Source organism: Carassius gibelio, chromosome B18 (genome assembly GCF_023724105.1).
Source record: "Carassius gibelio isolate Cgi1373 ecotype wild population from Czech Republic chromosome B18, carGib1.2-hapl.c, whole genome shotgun sequence".
Lineage (NCBI taxonomy): Eukaryota > Metazoa > Chordata > Actinopteri > Cypriniformes > Cyprinidae > Carassius > Carassius gibelio.
In genome coordinates, this window is record NC_068413.1 from 6,884,412 (window position 1) to 6,895,210 (window position 10,799).

Below are 10,799 nucleotides of genomic sequence, written 5' to 3' on the forward strand. Positions count from 1 at the left end.
ATTTTGTCTGCGTAAGGGAATATAATCCTTGTATATTTTTCTTTATTCTTTTCTTTATATACATTGTTGTTTCTTCTTCATGTTTGTTGAATATGCTTGTTGATACCTTGGTATATTAAGCGAGTCAAGGAGAAGGTATTTTTTCAGACGTCTTTCCAGTGCATTAAATCCACCTTTCATCGTTCTTGTTAAGAGAGGGCGGGAAGTTTTTAGCACCTGATGAGCAGAGAATTTCCCTTCCTCTGGTTTTCATGTCCTTGACTGAGCAAGGTGACAGAGAATATATTGCGCCTGCATGTCTGTGTATGCACTTAGCAGAAAATGTAATTAGTTCACAAAGTGTAATAAAAAAATATATAAAATAAACACACCCACGGACACACACACACATACACACACAACCCTGGTTGCTCCGAGCTAAAAGCACATTGTTTTGTGGACTCATAAATCATTATGTAAGTCTCTTAGTCTCAGCGTGCAACACAGCATCACAGATAGGACTGGAACCCTGGATAAAAACAGCTTAGAGCGGCGGGCCTTTCTGGAAGATGATGACTGAAAATTAATTTAATCTGAGAAATGTCTCTCTTTTATGCTTCTCCCACCCCATCCCGCTCGCATAACATCGCTGTCCCTTTTGGCCCCCGGAGAAACGGAATAGGTGTGGAGGAGTCTGGAATGTGTGTTTCTATGGTTACGCACAGTATGGCAGGAGAACAGAGAGATTTTAGCCGGAGGGAAATGGTCAGGATGCAGGACGCAACCTCCTTTCACGCTCCTTTTCCGTAGAACTTTCACCTCAATTTTTGCAGCAGGAGACCAGAGGGAGGAACAGGCAAAGGTCACTTCGCTGAACGCCTGCTGCGTTTCTCCGTGTTTCTGCGTCATCTCAGCTCAGTTTGAACTTGTTCTGTGTCTGAAAATGTTCAGGTAACTTTTAACAATCAAAGATTCAAATTAAACTTATGAATAACATACAAAACATTTGAGAAAAAAGCACCGTTTCCATCCAAGGAGTCAAAGAGAACAATATTGTCAATTCCTGGTAAACTGGCACTAAATATCACAAAGAAGCTAGGAGTAGCCACTGAATATAATAATTTTCATATATGATACAATACTTGCACCTTTGTTTGTTTTTGTTTGTTATTTGTTTTTTATGCAATATTCCAAAATGTGCATAAAAATAAGTGGATGGAAGCATAATAATATCTCACTCTCTTTAAGGGGGCATACAGATGCTTTAAAAAAAAAAAAACGGAGAGATACTGGAACAGAACAAAAGGGTTTAGAGATGTGTTTTGATCTATTTTTAACTTCGACAAGCCTAGATAAATTGTGCAACAGGGTGCAGAAAAAAACCTGTCCAGAAACACAAATGCTAAGCCAACACTTTGAAAAGTGTAACAAAGATCAGTAATTAAAGGTTAAATAGAGTTATCTTCACATATCTGTGCTATTAAATGTGAAATCAGAGCTACAGATGTGTCAACTTTAACTAATTTTGCACAGCAGGATTCAAAAACTGTTGTAAGTTTCTTGACAGTATTGACTTGAAAAAGAAAAGCGGCTGCAGAAGCAGACTGTCATGTCTGCCGCTGAAGGACATTATGTAGGAAATAGTGGTAAAAATGTAGAGGAATGCAAGGCCAAAGCTGCCACAGCTTTCAGGCCGCCTACACACTTGAGTTTACAGTTTGTTGATATTAATGGGAATGGTGTGTCAAGTGAACATTTGTGGACAAAAGTGATACTTTGTTAGGGAAACAATAATTAAATAATATATATTAAAGTGATAATACATTTAATAGAAAAAACAGAGACATTTAATTAAAAATATATCAAAGTGATAATACATTTAATTTAATTAACCACACACTGTTCAAGACACGATGGTTTGTGGTATCACCGTGGATTTTTATGACATGACACACTCAAAACGTACTAGTATGTACTTATCAGCAAGTATTTATGGTAAGTGCATAGTGTAAGCAAACTGGGTCATGTCCTCTCTCTGAAATTTCAGTCTGATGTCCATCACTCTCTGCCTCTCTGAGTTAATTACAGAGATCAATAGGGCTGTTTCTCAGGCACACTAACCTTGAGCACTCGGGAAACGACTAATTAAATCTTAGCTGCCCACCGTGTGTGTGAAGATATGTAATTTAAAAGAGGAGCAGATGGTCACGCCTTTAAGAGCGCCCCCTTTTCCCCCAGACAGGCACATTAGACATCTTTAAATGCCTTTAATTTATCTGGCAGGTCACCACGACATCGGAGTTAAAGAAACAAGAGCGTGAAACTGCTGCTAATAAATTTCTGCAAGTTTTATATACACACATGCATATATATACACATACGTTTATTTAAAAAATCGTTTTTTACAATGTGCTTTTGGACAAGTTCATGCTCGTCTATTTTTGATTTGTAAAAAAAAAAATCAGAATATTTTTTTTTTTCAAAGTGTACTTTCTAATTATCAATGTTAATATTATTAAATTATTATTTTACAAGTCAAAAAAGACAAGAATAAGAGTAAAAGAGCACTGTAAAAAATATTTTTTTTTATAAAACAAGGATTAGTGGAGTAGGTTTTATTTTATTTTATTTTATTTGTGGGAAAAGTGACGTGCAGTATAAATCCTTACTGCCTGTTCACATAGCAGATGTCAACTCTGTCCACTTGAAATCTTCCCATTAATGTGTAGGGGGTTATGTCTTTTTGTAAATATAGTTTATTAGCTGTAATTATAGGCTTACCTTGCTCTGTTGAATCTAGGCAACCGCTTGTGCTCACAGAGTCTCTCTTATTCAGTGTGTTCACACTGTATTGGTTTGTAGTGATAAACATGTCAGTCTGTGAAGTTGTTGTGACCTAATACATTTCTGAGCAGATCGTGTTTGAAGCAGAACAGAAGAATGTATTCCCTATGTGGGATTTAAAAAATTCACCATCTTTACTTGTTGATGGTGTATTGTGGTTGTGTTTATTTCCCAACAGACGGACCGTCTCAGTCTGCATTATATCCATGAATTACAAATAAAAGAGACACTGACTCAAAAACAAATGTTTACAAGCTCAAAACAACCAAACTGCCAGGATATGTTTAAGTCACTGGAAATGAAATTAAGTAAGAGAATAAATGTTATGTTTTCTAAAGAAAATATGAGTGGTGTTTGTCTATGTAGACACCGGGCTGAAGGAAGAGAAAGAGACTGATATTCTTGCCGCTGTTTGCTTTGGTTCGACTCTGATGAAATTCAGTTTTGACACTGACTGCAGTGCTGTCTGACACTCTGGCCTGTAATTTGCGCAGATCAGCCCTTTGTGTGACAAAACCTGGCAATCACCAGATCCAATTAGACAAGCAAGGAGGCCAGAGCCCACAGAATAGCACTGAGTGCATTACTGCATGAAGAGAATCGCACAGAGAATGCTAAACCGAACACTTCCTGTTCACGACATTAACCGAGAGCACTGAACAGCATTCGCTCTCCTTGCAACCTCTCCAAACGGCTGTATTGATGATTCGATTCACCCATTTATCCACTCATTTCATCTTCATTTCAAAGCAATGAGATGTGTGGTTTTAATTGTGCTTTTTGTTCGTTTTCACACAATCCGAACAGACGCTCTTTTTGTTTGCTCCCAGAGGCCTGCAGCACAATTATGTGGAAAAAATGTTCAGAGTGAATGTTATTTTTTGTAGCATTGCTTTGTGTTTATTGTTGGCACGTGTTGATGAGGTTCACAGATGTATAATTGAAGTGATTTGAAATGGTTTTTAAAATGTCGTGTTAGATGATTACAGCACATCCTCTTCTATTTTATACAAGAGCAGTTAGTTGACCTCGTAGCAGCCGGGGGCAAACAGCTCCTTTCACCCGCATTTCAATAAACGATGCCATTGTTGAAAACATTAGAAGTGTATTTACCCAGCAACATCTCGCCTAGACTGACTTTTGGGTTAACACAATTTTGTGCAGTTTATTCTAGACAAGATCTGTCCACTGTAAAACAGCCAACCACTACAAAGTTTTGCTGGTTTCACATATTTGGACTGAAAAACTGATTGTTTACTATTGTCCTCGTGTATTATCAACATATTGTCCTGTTTAATGGAATGCTGCTTTGACACAATCTGTATTGTGTAAAGCACTATATATATATATATATATATATATATATATATATATATCTTCAAAATTGGTTGATAAAAGTGTGATACTATATGATAACAGAGATCCTCCAACAATTTCAAAGTTTGTATCATTCCACTTGCCATATGTCATGGCGGGTGCCCAAATCCATTCTAATTTAAAAATAATATTGTTTTCATTTCATGGAATGTTGTTTTAAGAGTTTTTAGACAATAATGTACTTGTTTAGACAAATATACGGTTTGTTAATAAACATAATTTTGATTTGAACGATTTTTTTCGAATTAGTAACGGAGGCTCAGCTGTTAAACTGTACACTTTAGATTTGAATTTGTGGTGGAAAAAATGAGTTCTGCACAAAAGAGTGCTGTCGAGTCAAACGGTTGTGTAAACGCAACTTCTAGATGTGAGATATGGCTGTATATCGACACCTGTCTACGGTCGCAGCCGTGCCGATATAGTTGTATTCATGCAAATGTACGGAAATGAATTATAAATATATACTATACGTCATTTGTGAGCAGCTGTACAATATAAGTAAACTCTTTATATTAAACCAGAACCCTTTAAATCTAAAGCTGAGACGTCATGACTTGTTGTTTGTCAAGTAATACATGATCCAGCTTCAAGCATTCAGACTGTGACTTATACATATCTTTTATTGTGGCATAGCTAAGAAGACACATTTGTCTTTTATCGCATGAGGTGTTTTGCTGTAAATGCACTTCATTGATGCTCCATATTTGTTTGTATGAGTCTCAGAGTCTTCCTCTACCCCTCAGCATCACAGCTGGAACACTTCTGGCTGTCTCTCTGAACACTCAAGCGCTCGCTCATCTTGCCCTTTGTGAAGAGAGCTCTTCTGCTTCTTGTTTTTACAGAGCAAAGGTAAATATGAGGATAAGTGCTCATCTTAATACCTTTCTTCTCTCTCAGGCGCAGTCTGTTTGCATGGGCGGAGAGCGGTGGGCGTTGGGGACTGGGTGAGCTAATTGGCCCAGAGCATAGTGCTTAATCCCCATCTAACTCATTAGACAGAGAAACAAACAGGGCGGCTCAGAGAGAGACTATAATTAAGAGAGATCTGTGACACCAAATCCTGTGTGGCATGAATCTGATGCAAACACATCTGTCAAAACAATCCAGTCTCTTTGCTGTTTTCTAGCCCCTTTCTTCTTTCATGCATGCTTTCTTTCATTTTTTTCTGCATCTATCTACACAGCAAAAATAATATTGGGAGATCTGGAAACATGAGTGTTAAAATGAACACTTCCGGGGCCATCTTTTATAGATTAGTCAATAAAAACTGGCTGAAGTGAATGTAATGCCACACAACTTATTGAAGGTGAGGAAATGTTGACAGATTTGTTTTTATAAGGTGAATTTACAGTGTGTTATTTTAAGACAAAACAAGAGAGAAGTACTCATTAAGAGTTAGTACTCATTATGATATAATTTTCCCTACCCACACATCCCATCTTTCCTTCTCTCTATTTAGAAATGTGGCATATTGACTAATGAATCCCCAAAGCACTCTGCTAATGCCATCTCGAATGTGTAATTTAATGATCGTACACACACACTCTGTCATTTCTCTCCTCCACCACCATAATCCCCTTTTCTTTCACTTATTCCCTTTCTTTTCTCAATTTCAGTCGTGCATGATAAGCGCCGGCATTAATCCAGAATGGCGGAGAGAGCCACGGGCCCGTTCTGCTCTTCATGATGTGATGTGCAATATTTACACATGGCAATCAGTGCACACAGCCTCTGTTCTCTGCAGGGCTACAGATTGTATCATTACAGTGCAACATCACACATCCATCAGTTTATGATGCCAAATTACTGTGTGCAAACATCAGTCTTGCCCTCTGGTCAAATTTGTACTCTGACAGTTACTGCTTAGAAAGGGATTAAATTTGTTCACTGATAACAAACACAGGCAAACAGCACACCTGATCAGAGCCTTGTCATTCAACACGAAATAAATACACGAGGGTCCAAAGTTGCACAATTTGTAAAAGTTGTACAATTTTGCTTTCAGTTTTATTTTTTTAAGTTAATATAAAATGTACATTTCAAATGATATTATTAGCATTAAAATGTAAGAATAAAGTTCTAAAAAAATATATAAATATATTTAATTTAATACATATTAATTGATTTACCATATTATTAGCATAAAAGCATAAGAAATTGTGTAGAACATTATTTTTATGTTTCTAATAATATTATATACACACACACACACACACACACACATATATATATAAAAAATATATAAAAAATATGTAAAAAAAAAAGAAAAAAAATTATATATATATATATATATATATATATATATATATAATTTTTTTTTCTTTTTTTTACATATTTTTTATTGATTGACTATATTATCATAAGAGCATAAGAAATAGTGTAGAAGATTATTTTTATGTTTCTAATATTATATACACGCATATAGTTAAAAAAAGACTCACTGTGGTCTCAGACTTGGTAGTGTGTTTCATATGCTAATGCAGAATAAAGCAAAATCATAAAAAATAGTTTGAGATATGTATGACATTGAAAATACCTTTTTTTGCTCATATTATTATTATTATTATTACTATAATCTAATGTAATATTCTTTTAAAATGTCAAATTATATTATAACAAGAATTTGAGTGCAAAATTGTAATGAGAAATTAAAATTTCAGATTTTCTTAGTTTGGTGCTGAGAAATATACATATACTGGCCACAGAGAATGGTTGAATGGCATGAATTAATGGTGCATTTTTGGACCGAGGTTGCACCACTGCCACAGGTCTGTAGTTCAGCATTCTCTGCATACAGGCCTTTATTATCTGGCAGAGCACGGTGGATGACACAGGGATCAAGCCTGGTGTACAATTACTTATTCAGTAGCACTGTAACTGCCCTGAGATATGCACTCAACTCCCACCTACCTTGTAGTAATATTCAAACTAATGATACAGCACCATGTTTGGAAAGGCAGCAAGCTGCCCACTTGCAGGAGAAGAAAGAATACTGGATTCAACAAAAATATAAAGCTAAACTTGGCAAGATGTACACGATATGTACATGATTAATATGTAGTATCTAGTGGAACAAACATTTTGGAGTTTCATTCAAAAATGCATTTAAAATGCAATGCATAAAGACACTGGATGCTTCACTTCTATGATAAAGTTTTCAATTTGAAGGTATGCATGTTTTTTTTTTTTTTTTTTATACAGTGAATATATAAAAGCATCTCTATATTTTAGTGTAATTGGACTTTAGTTCTGCTTTTGATCATGGCCGTGGTAGCTAGGGGTGCTGAGATTTTCCTTGTGCCCCTTGATCATCCCCGTCCCGTGTCTAAACCACTGCAATCTATTAACTATACAAGTAGGCTACCATATTATTTAAATATAATTTGTATTTAACCTGATCACATTAAACAAAAAGCCATTTTAAGTTTAATTATAACGCAGCATTTATAACATTACTAAAAAAAAATAAGTGTAGGGAAAATCATTGGTTGCTTTTTATTTATTTGGTGCATCCCTTTTTTAATTATGAGTTTCTGTTCAATTTGGTCTAGATTTGTTTTTAAAGATAACTCTTTGAACATCTTTATTTGTCATTGACCCATTTTCAAATATTAATACATTAAAGTGCGTTGAATTATGTAAAGCACTCATACTACATCTTAAAACTGAAAGAACCAGAAAGTCACCCTTTGTCGTCATAAACCCCGAACAGTTCTCACCTTACAGTCAAATGACAGTTTCAACCAGGTAAGCGCTTTGGCCTTAATCAGCCTTAGGAATGGATAAATTACAAAACCATTGCCTCCATTAGCCTATGCAGATGAGACTGGGAGAGAAACGACATCTGACCTGCACTGGGGAAGCAGCTGCCATTGATGGAGGACAATCCAGCCTCATTTACCTTCAAATTACCCCGGGAACTATTCCTTTTCCGCATTCAGCCAATCACAAAAGACCTTTAAATGCAATATTTCGGATATCATTTCTGTCTGGTTGTTCTCTCAATAAGTGCAATTTTATGGTCAGTTGACTGGTAGTAATGGTATCCTTTAAGACTGATTGAGTTCATTAGTTTCTTCACTCAGGACACACAGTGAAGCGTAAGATATCTCCATTCATCCCCGTTCATCTGTTCCTGTTACATTGCTTATATCCTCTCCACTTGCCAACATCTGTCGGTAGTCATCATGGTATGGATAAAAATGGAAGCCTTTTTCAGAATTGAATCTTTTGTTGCGGTTTGCCCTTACAGAGAGAAATGAAGCAAGAGTTATTCATTACTAAATCTAGGGCCCCAATGTTCCAGCCCTGAGAGAGAAAAAAGAGGCAGATTTCAAAGGTTTAATTCTTTAAAAGTTTAAGAAGGATTTCTTAGAATGTTCAGCTGCAGATACATTTGTGGACAATGCATCTAAAGAGCATATATTGGTCAGTATAGTATGACTGAACCATTTATATTTCTTTCCTAAAGGCCTTTGTTAATGTTCTTTAATATATCCTCAGTCATCTCTATATTGCACACCTGAGCTATTGAAATAGGTTTCACACCAAACCACGTGGCACTTGAAAATTTCACATGCCACATTGCACCGTTTCAGACATTTTTCCTGGATGTTTAAATGAACAAAAGGCCACTTTCAACCTTCCTTTCATTTCCTTTATACACACGAGCAATTCCATAGTCTTATCAAGAGACAGTAAAATCACTTTTCCCCTCTCTATGCCCCCCCTTTTTTGGACTAAGCTGTCTTCCAAGGTAACCTTTTCTGCGAAATCCTCCGCCTCATTGACTTATTGTGTGAATTCAGCGAGGTATTAAACCGCATATTTGCTCATTTCAGCCCATTCTCATATCCATCGTCTCACATGCATTTTTATGAGCGCCCCGCATGCTTACAATACAAGCTACTGTGTCTCAATTAAAAAATGGTTTGCGAGAAGACCTCAGGTAGCGCATCAGTATGTGGAAATGAGAATTCCCATATTTTCTCCATGTGGAATCCATAAGAATGGCAATCAAACAGCAAATTGATTAATGCGCTGTTGGATCGTTTGCAACAAGGCAATATAACATTGTTCAGCATGTGCTTTACTTAACTGTAATGACAAGCTTGCAGCCATTAAAAAGGGTGTAAAGTGCCTCCTAATCCATCCTGCCTGCAATTGCGTATTAACAAATGGGCACTAAAATGTTAATGTCCAGTTGGCTAGCAGCTGTGGGTTTGTTGATTAACATGTTGTACTGAATCTTCCAGGACACTATGTGATGCTCTTTGAGGTCTGGAAGTTCTTGTGTTTAGATCCAGTGCTGCTATTCTGGACAGGCAAATCACTATGGCCTTTTGAAGTGATACAATATTAATAACTAACAAAGCATTGTATTACTTAACTTTTGTTATGTAACAGTTGTGAGCCAAATGTGTCTATTACAGTCCAACAGCACTGGGACGTTTCACTATTTGTTACACTAGGCTTGTCTATGTTTGCATAATTCAAAACAAATTAGTCTACATAAAATGAAATAAAAAATTTCATTATGTAGTATTTTGATTTATTTAGTAACACATGGATATGAGATATTGAACATTATTTACAAGATTAATAATCCTGCCAAACTGAAAAAAAGGCTAATTTCTTCTATTGTATATGATATTTTCGTACTAAAATCAGGTAATTTTAATCATTTCAAAATAATATGGGTAAATACTGTACCATAGGGATTAACTTCTTCTAAATCTTGCTTTTATCTTGCACAGATGGGGTAAATAATGTTAGCCAATAGCTGTTTGGTTAATGTTATTATCAATAAAAAAATAAATGATCAATTTAATTCTGATTGAAATTTAGTTTACGGCAATAATAGCACATAATTATAGACCCATAAAAAATTGCATGAAATTCCATGCTAACTTTAATCAGTACAAATTAAATGCTTGTAGACTTATTATGTCTCTCTACAGCAGATTTGGAAAAGCTTTTTAAAAAATGTGTTACTTTGAATTAGTCACAACTTCTTGAAATGATTGTTGGTACTTTGAACTGCTTGTGGATTTTGCTTGGAGACCCACGCTAATGGTCGCATTTTCTTCAATAACAGCTCTAAAAATCTGCAGTTTATCATCTGTGCGTGTGTATGAAAGCAGCATGGTATGAATACCAACAAGTACCTGAGGCTTGTAAAGCTCGAATACAAATGTGTCTTTGATGAGCAGCACCTTTAGTCCTCCCTAGAGTCGTCCTGTAAGTCCTCAAAATGCATCTTTTTCAAGTATCCCTACTAAATTTATTAGGTCATAATCTCCAACTGAATTCTTGTTCCTTTCAATTTTGAGGCTCAAAGCGACGCTGGGTTTTCATTTTACTTGTATAGAAACGTCTCTTCATGAATGGCTGAAAACATCAGGACTCTTTACACCTCATTTCCTGATCCATGATGTTTTTGTGAGACGTTAAAAACGAAAAGCCTTTCGGTTTCACATTGAATATCTTAAAACCATGCACATGAGCCAAAACAGACATATTTTCTACACAAGTATCAGATTTTGGGAAAAACTAATCCGAACTGGATCAACTGTGTTTGAACCATATTGTGGATGCTA